The sequence below is a fragment of the Bubalus kerabau genome, chromosome 11, assembly GCF_029407905.1.
Source record: "Bubalus kerabau isolate K-KA32 ecotype Philippines breed swamp buffalo chromosome 11, PCC_UOA_SB_1v2, whole genome shotgun sequence".
NCBI lineage: Eukaryota > Metazoa > Chordata > Mammalia > Artiodactyla > Bovidae > Bubalus > Bubalus kerabau.
Window position 1 is genome coordinate 21,598,514 of NC_073634.1, and position 9,954 is coordinate 21,608,467.

A 9,954-nucleotide genomic window follows, 5' to 3' on the forward strand; every position below is an offset into this window, starting at 1 on the left:
GAGTACCAGCCTGAGGGGACAGGTAGAAGCAGAAATCTAGCACCAGTCTGCTCCCAAAGTTGAGGAGCTCAGTAGAAGGTGGCATCACTCTCAAAATAAAACACTTGGTTTTTCCCATTCAAATAAATTACTAAGGCTATTAGTAGCCTTTTGTCTCAACAGAAAAAAAAAAAAAAAAACAGGCTTATGTAATACATTACTGTGTGGATCACAATAAACTGTGGAAAATTCTGAAAGAGATGGGAATACCAGACCACCTGACCTGCCTCTTGAGAAACCTATATGCAGGTCAGGAAGCAACAGTTAGAACTTGACATGGAACAACAGACTAGTTCCAAATAGGAAAAGGAGTACGCCAAGGCTGTATATTGTCACCCTGCTTATTTAACTTATATGCAGAGTACATCATGAGAAATGCTGGGCTGGAGGAAGCACAAGCTGGAATCAAGATTGCTGGGAGAAATATCAATAACCTCAGATATGCAGATGACACCACCCTTATGGCAGAAAGTGAAGAGGAACTAAAGAGCTTCTTGATGAAAGTGAAAGAGGAGAGTGAAAAAGTTGGCTTAAAGTTCAACATTCAGAAAACTAAGATCATGTCATCTGGTCCCATCTCTTCATGGGAAATAGATGGGGAAACAGTGGAAACAGTGTCAGGCTTTATTTTTCTGGGCTCCAAAAATCACTGCAGATGGTGACTGCAGCCATGAAATTAAAAGACGCTTACTCCTTGGAAAGTTATGACCAACCTAGACAGCATATTAAAAAGCAGAGACATTACTTCGTCAACAAAGGTCCGTCTAGTCAAGGCTATGGTTTTTCCTGTGGTCATGTATGAATGTGAGAGTTGGACTATAAAGAAAGCTGAGTGCCAAAGAATTGATGCTTTTCAGCTGTGGTGTTGGAAAAGACTCTTGAGAGTCCCTTGGACTGCAAGGAAATCCAACTAGTCCATCCTAAAGGAGATCGGTCCTGGGTGTTCATTGGAAGGACTGATGTTGAAGCTGAAACTCCAATACTTTGGCTACCTCATGAGAAGAGTTGACTCATTGGAAAAGACTCTGATGCTGGGAGGTATTGGGGGCAGGAGGAGAAGGGGACGACAGAGGATGAAATGGCTAGATGGCATCACCAATTCAACGACAGAGGATGAGATGGCTGGATGGCATCACCAACTCAATGGACATGCTGCTGCTGCTGCTGCTAAGTCACGAGTTTGGGTAAACTCTAGGAGTTGGTGATGGACAGGGAGGCCTGGCGTGCTTCGGTTCATGGGATTGCAAAAAATTGGACACAACTGAGTTAATGAACTGAAATCATTTCAGTGAGAAAGAATAATGACAAAAGATAGATAATTTTGTATGGAAGAAAATGAGTTGAGCCCTAGAATAATAACAAAATGTGACTTTATATACAATAATATGTGTAAATAAGTGCCTGTCATAGAGGAAGTAGTGATGATGTCTATTTGTTACTAATATAAGTAATAATATTTCATATTTATTATTTTTAGGGCATTGAGAGTGTTTATGTAATCAATTTTTAAAGAGTTACCAAAAAATCCATGGCTAATGTGCTATCATTTCAGTGTAAATTAAATGTAGTGGTTCTGATCCATAATAGAAGACAACTATATTATGATATGTATTTTATAAGCTGATGCAAATATGGCAATGTTTTAAGTTTTGACAACTGCATGAGAAAGTACTCCAGAGTTATATTATTCTTGTTCATTTTCAAGATGTTTAAAATGTTTTAAAATTTTATATATTATATAATATATAATTATTCTAATCTCCCAAATAGAAAAGACAGCCTTCATACTGGAAGTGGAGGCAAAGAACCTCTCACGCTAGATGAAATGGCTGAGATCTGGTCCTATTTACTTCTCATACAACCTTGAGCTGATCAATTTATTACCTCTCTAAGCAAGCATTTTCTCACATGTAAAATACAGGAACTGAACTAGATCTCTCAGGGTCTTTACTCAAATTTTATGACCAAGTCTACTCTTTGGCAGCTAAAAAAATGGGGCTAATTTTAATGCATATTGTCTGTTCCCATATCTTGCAAATAACTGATTGCCTAGAAGGGTCAAAGAAGTACCATCTGCTTCTATTACCAATTACATTGTAAAGCTGCCTCAAGTTTGAAAAAAAAAATTTAGTGAAAAACAGAAGTTGCCAGGAAATGTGTTGTAAACAATATCACCCCACATATTTGCTGAATAATTCATAACCAGTACCTAGTAGAAGCATAATTTTTAAAATGACATTTCCCCCAAATACCTGAATGTTCTGACATCAGTAACAAATGATTTAGTTGACATTACTTTTTAAATTACAGTGTTAAAGATTGACATCTCAGATTTAAATTTATTTTATTCTTATCAATTTCCTTTAAATCAACTTTGCTGTATTATATTGGAATGAAATTTTTCCATACTTGACTATCCTTCATTATTGTTCACATATCCTTTTTTAATATTCTTTAGCCAATGTTTTTTCTTTTGAAATATCCCATTTTTCCTCACCAATGAGACCTTTGTTTCATTCAAACTGCAAAAAATAATTTTGCAATCTGATAAATTAATATAAGAACATTCTATTTAATTCTGTAAGGACTAGTACATTAGTGATTTCCAATCTGATACAATGAAAACGTATTTGTTCCATCTTATTTGACTCACCATTAGCTTTTATCCGCTCTACCATTATCTTTTATCCTCTCTACCATTTTCATTGGCCTCCTCAAACTGCAATTTGCTTCCATTTTTAACAAAACTGTATTTCTGCCCCAATTTTTTTTCAGGTAGGATAAGATATACTTATGTCTTCTACTGCATCACCAAATCACAAAGCACTAACAGAAAGTGAGACTATATGAGAAATTTTGCATAGCAGTACTGTTATACCAGTTATAATTTACAAGGGACATTAGTAACAGCTGTGTCTCCAAACTTTAATGCAATGTCAGCCGAGCCTCCCAAGTGAGCCAATCACAGCCCTTCCAGACTTTAATCACAATCTCATAATTGCCTCCCCTTGAGAATGCAAGGTGCTTCCCTGATAGTTCTCAAATCTGCCAGCACAACCTCCAACCCATTCAGGTAATATATACTTCTTAGAAGATTGCAAGGGCCCCCCAGATTTTCTGAATAGGAAGGGCTTCTGGGCAGCTCTCTGATTTGAGTAGGTAGTTGTACAACTTGAGGCCAACATACATAGAAAGCTTGCTATTTTTCTTAGATTATATGAACATTCAGATTGTTTGGGGGTTCCCCTCCTTTTAAGACATCCCTTGGTTCCTCAGCTGCAACAGTGACTTGACTTTTCATTTAACTAGAAAGTCCTGTTACAATGAAAGTTCCAGAGGGTGGGAATTGACTCTACTTCTTTATACAGACTTTCAGATGTTAACTATGCTGTGGGATACCGTCTGGCTATGACAAGTGACTTTGTGCAAAAACAAAGTCTGCCTTTTATTCAGCCTGAAAATTTTCTACCTACTGGACAACTGTCATGATTAGCCATCCTGGATAACTCTTTTTACTGGGTCAAAAGTATAATGTGTTGAATTTTTTAAAGTTTTATTCATTCTTTCATTTATTCAACAACTATTTACTGAGAACTCATTACTATATATTAAAAATAAAACCAAAATTAGTATTTTGGGTAAGGTTTTTTGTGCTTATTTCAACCTATAAATTATAATATTCTTCAAAACTATAGCTAATAAGAGTAAATAAAGAAGGGCTAAGTGACAGACCCATGGATAATTAGAAAAGATATCTACCTAAAAGTCTTCATTTGAGCTCACCACCCACATGTATTTATTCTCTCTCTCTCTTTCCCCATCACCCTCCTAATGTTTCTGTTCACATTTCCCACTCTGTGCTTAATGACAGAAACCTTCTGTCATTGAGTAATGTGTTACCACAGATGGGAAGCACGCCAGTCTCCTTAAACTCATCTCTGCCTTGGATAGATCACTGTTTAGTTGTAGTGCCAGTGGGTCCCCTAGAAAGTGGGCACTGAGATGAAGTTAGGAGTATAAGAGGTTTATTGGGTTGTGATTAGAGGAGTAGAGTCATGATTATGAGAAATAAAAAAGGAGAGGGAGCACAATGGGACAGGAAGAAAATCAGATCACCACACACAGATCTGACAAAGTTTTGCCAACCCAGTGAGGAGCAGTGGAACATAACTTATTGGGTACAAAAGGCTGGGTTCTAGTACCTCTGCTCAGTAGCTGGCTAGTCATTGCCCAGGAAGAGCATAGCTTCATCTAGAAAACTGAAGTTGATCCTATAGTCATTAGCAGCTGGAGGCTATCACTGACCACACTCCCCATAGCTGAACATCAAGTTCTACCTTGAAGGAAAATCCAAGCCCAGGCAACTGAAGTGTTTTCAAGCACAAAGCCCTAAGGAAATGGGGTAAGACTCTCCTCAAACTCAGTCTATGAACAGGAGCAGAGAAAGAGCTGCCTAAAAGGAATGTAGAAGGACTGGGAAGAGTAATCAAAGGAGATACCCAGAACATCTCTCCGGCACCTGAGTCACAGAGGACCCAAAAGACTGTGAGAACCCCAGGGTGTGAAGACACGAACCTAGTGCTTCAATCATCTGAATCCAGACCAGGAATCACTCCTAACTCTACCACTTAAGAGCCTGGTGATATTGGTTATTACCCAGTCTCTCCACATTGTAGCCTCCTTATCAGTACAATGTATGAACATAAGAGGAGTATTGAAAGTTAAAGATAATGATAAAATCACTTTAACATATTAATTCTCAATATTAATTAAGGTAGACCTAAATAAAATCCTTTATGATTATACTGTAGAAGTGATAAACAGATTCAAGGGATTAGATCTGATAGACAGAGTGCCTGAAGAACTATGGAAGGAGGTTCATAACATTGTACAGGAAGTCATGATCAAAACCATCCCTAAGAAAAAGAAATGAAAAAAGGCAAAATGGTTGTCTGAGGAGGCCTTAAAATAAGAAAAGCAAAAGGCAAAGGAGAAAAGGAAAGATATTATCCATCCAAATACAGAGTTCCAAAGAGTAGCAAGGAGAAATAAAAAAGCCTTCCTCAGTGATCAATGCAAAGAAATAGAGGAAAATAATAGAATGGGAAAGACTAAGGGTCTCTTCAAGAAAATTAGAGATACCAAGGGAACATTTCATGCAAAGATGGACACAATAAAGGACAGAAACTGTACAAACCTAACAGAAGCAGAAGATATCAAGAAGAGGTGGCAAGAATACACAGAAGAACTATGCAAAAGAGATCTTAATGACCCAGATAACCACAATGGTGTGATTGCTCACCTAGAGCCAGACATCCTGGAATGTGAAATCAAGTGGGCCTTAGGAAGCATCACTATGAACAAAGCTAATGGAGGTGATAGTATTCCAGTTGAGCTATTACAAATCCTAAAAGATGATGCTGTGAAAGAGCTGCACTCAATATGCCAGCATCTGGAAAACTCAGCAGTGGCCACAGGACTGGAAAAGGTCAGTTTTCATTCCAATCCCAAAGAAAGGCAATGCCAAAGAAGGCTCAAACTACTGCAAATTGTGCTCATCTCACAAGCTAGCGAAGTAATGCTCAAAATTCTACAAGCCAGGCTTCAACAATACGTGAACCATGAACTTCCAGATGTTCAAGCTGGATTCTAAAAGGCAGAGGAACCAGGGATCAAATTGCCAACATCCACTGGATCACCAGGCTTCCCCGGTGGCTCAGACAGTAAAGAGCCTGCCTGTAGTGCGGGAGACCCAGGTTCAATCCCTGGGTCAGGAAGATCCCCTGGAGAAGGAAATGGTAACCCACTCCAGTATTCTTGCCTGGAAAATCCAATGGACAGAGGAGCCTGGCAGGCTACACTCCATGGGGTCAAAAAGAGTCAGACATGACTGAGAGACTTTTTCTTTCTTTCTTTCTTCCTTCCTTTCTTTCTTTCTTTCTTTTTTTCACTGGATCATAGAAAAAGCAAGAGAATTCCAGAAAAACATCTACTTCTACTTTATTGACTATGCTAAAGCCTTTGTCTGTGTGGATCACAACAAACTATGCAAAATTCTTAAAGAGAATACCAGACCACCTGATCTGCCTCCTGAGAAATCTGCATGCAGGTCAAGAAGCAACAGCTAGAACCACACATGGAAGCACAGACAGGTTCCAAATTAGGAAAGGAGTACCTCAAGGCTGTATATTTGTAACCCTGTTTATTTAACTTATATGCAGAGTACCTCATGAGAAATGCTGGACTAGATGAAGCACAAGCTGGAATCAAGATTGCTGGGAGAAATATAAATAACCTCAGATATGCAGATGATACCACCTTTATGGCAGAAGGTGAAGAGGAACTAAAGAGCCTCTTGATAAAAGTGAAAGATGAAAGTGAAAAAGCTGGTTTAAAACTCAACATTCAAAAAATGAAGATCATGGCATCCAGTCCCATCGCTTCATGGCAAATAGATGGGGAAACAATGGAAACAGGGACAGACTTTACTTTCTAAGGCTCCCATATCACTGCAGATGGTGACTGCAGCCATGAAATTAAACAACACTTGCTCCCTGGAAGAAAATCTATGACCAACCTAGATAACATACTAAAAAGCAGAGACATTACTTTGCTGTCTAGTCAAGGCTATGGTTTTTCCAGTAGTCATGTATGGGTGCGAGAGTTGGACTATAAAGAAAACTGAGCACCAAAGAATTGATGCTTTTGAACTGTAGTTTTGGGACTCTTCAGACTCCCTTGGACTGCAAGGAGATCAAACCAGTCAATCCTAAAGGAAATCAGTCCTGAATATTCATTGGAGGACTGATGCTGAATCTGAAACTCCAATACTTTGGCCACCTGATCCAAAAAACTGACTCATTAGAAGAGACCCTCATGCTGGGAAAGATTGAAGGAAGGAGGAAAAGGGGACAACAAAGGATGAGATGGCTAGACGGCATCACCAACTTCATGGACTTGAGTTTGAGCAAGCTCTGGGAGTTGGTGACGGACAGAGAAGCCTGGCGTGCTGCAGTCCATGGTGTCCAGGGTTGGACACGACTGAGTGACTGAAATAAACTGATTAATTAAGCATTATTCCTGTTGCTGTCAGTTGTTGTTCTATTGAAGACCTTGTTAACTTACTTCAGATTTGCCCCAGGACAGGGCTGCTAGAATAGAGAGCATCTGGTTGAGTGGATAAGGCTCTGGAAATGAACTGCCTGACTTCAAATCCCAACTCTACTATCTATAAGCTGTGAACACTTGAGTAATTATTGAACTTCTCAGTGCCTCAGCATTCTACTCTACAAAAGGAGGATAATAACAATACCTATTTCTTGGGTTTATTTCAGGAAAGGTATTTAGTGCAGGGCCAGCCACTTAGCAAGTGCTCAATAAACCATACCTATTTTCACTAAAAGTATTTTTGCTTTATTATAACATTACTAACTTTATTTAAAAACATTTCAAAAATAGATGTTTAAAACTAGAATAAAACAAAAAAAAATCCATTTGTTGTATGTAAAAAGACAGCTTCAGTTCAGTTCAGTCACTCAGTCGTGTCCGACTCTTCATGACCCCATGAATCATAGCACGCCAGGCCTCCCTGTCCATCACCATCTCCCAGAGTTCACTCAGACTCACGTCCATCGAGTCAGTGATGCCATCCAGCCATCTCATCCTCTGTCGTCCCCTTCTCCTCCTGCCCCCAATCCCTCCCAGCATCAGAGTCTTTTCCAATGAGTCAACTCTTCGCATGAGGTGGCCAAAGTACTGGAGTTTCAGCTTTAGCATCATTCCTTCCAAAGAACACCCAGGGCTGATCTCCTTCAGAATGGACTGGTTGGATCTCCTTGCAGTCCAAGGGACTCTCAAGAGTCTTCTCCAGCACCACAGTTCAAAAGCACCAATTCTTTGGTACTCAGCCTTCTTCACAGTCCAACTCTCACATCCATACATGACCACAGGAAAAACCATAGCCTTGACTAGACGGACCTTTGTTGGCAAAGTAATGTCTCTGCTTTTCAATATGCTTACACAATCCCAAATAATCTGTATGCAAGGTCCCAAAGTTCTCTATAGCTTTCCACTAGCACCTAGTATGTTTTCAACATATATCTAAATATTCCATACCCATTCTTCAATGATTATCTTGCAGGATACTGTAAGGAAAAACCTCCATCATCTCCACAAATTCTGAACTTTCTTCTTGTTCCAATTCAAGAAGCAAAAATGCATGCAGTGGACTGAAATGGAAAACTGTTGATGCACATCACTCCTTGGTCTACATTTTCAGTTTTGATTCTAGATACATCCGTAGACTATATAACATCTGGTTGGAAATATTTTCAGTAATCTAGGCCTTTGGCATTATGTTGACGAAACTGGATGACTGATTGTTCCTGACATATTTTTTAATCCAGATGTTTGGATTTCCTGAAGGCCTGGCCCAAGTGTTGGTTTGTTCTTGGAAAGATATTACAGTGCAAGCATCTTAAAATTCAGAACTCTACTTTATAAACCTATTCAGCAATGTGCCCTATACACTTAATCCCACAAATGCTACTTGATTTGTTATTCAACCAAATTGTTAATTTAAAAGGCATTTTGGGGGGAGAATGGATACATGTATTTGTACCACTTAGTCCCTTTGCTATTCACCAAAAACTATCACAATGTTTTTAATCAGCTATACCTCAATGCAAAATAAAAAGTATTTTTAAGGAAGAAAAAAAAAAGCATTGAGAGGATACTAGAGATGCAATATTCAGGAAATGTGTTAACAATAGGACACAAATATGAAAAAAACGATCACTAAAGGGTACTAATACATTTTAGGTACAAACTCCAGACTTCCATAGACTGATCTCTTGGCCTGAAAATATGTGGTTAAGTTACTATAACTTATGGGTGAATTTTCTGAATGCCCTGTTGGTAGTTAGAATGAATTTACCCATTAACAAGAGGAAACTGAAAAAGCTGGCTTAAAACTCAACATTCCAAAAACTAACATCATGGCATCACTTCATGGCAAATAGATGGGGAAAAAATGGAACAGTGGCAGATTTTATTTTCTTGGGCTCCAAAATCGCTGCAGATGGTGACTTAGTTCAGTTCAGTTCAGTAGCTGTGTCGTGTCTGACTCTTTGCGACCCCATGAATTGCAGCACGCCAGGCCTCCCTGTCCATCACCATCTCCCAGAGTTCACTCAGACTCACGTCCATCGAGTCAGTGATGCCATCCAGCCATCTCATCCTCTGTCGTCCCCTTCTCCTCCTGCCCCCAATCCCTCCCAGCATCAGAGTCCTTTCCAATGAGTCAACTCTTCGCATGAGGTGGCCAAAGTACTGGAGTTTCAGCTTTAGCATCATTCCTTCCAAAGAACACCCAGGGCTGATCTCCTTTAGAATGCACTGGTTGAATCTCCTTGCAGTCCAAGGAACTCTCAAGAGTCTTCTCCAACACCACAGTTCAAAAGCATCAATTCTACAGTGCTCAGCCTTCTTCACAGTCCAACTCTCACATCCATACATGACCACAGGAAAAACCATAGCCTTGACTAGACGGACCTTTGTTGGCAAAGTAATGTCTCTGCTTTTCAATATGCATCTAGGTTGGTCATAACTTTTCTTCCAAGGAGTAAGCATCTTACTACAGCCATGAAATTAAAAGATGTTTGCTCCTTGGAAGGAAAGCTATGAGAAACCTAGACAGCATATTAAAAAGCAGAGACATCACTTTGCCAACATAGGTCCATATAGTCAAAGATATGGTTTTTCAAGTAGTCATGGATGGATGTGAGTGTTGGACTATAAAGAAGGCTGAGTACCAAAGAATTGATGCTTTCAAACTGTGGTTCCAGAGAAGACTCTTGAGAGTCCCTTGGACTGCAAGGAGATCAAAACAGTCAGTCCTAAAGGACATCAACCCTG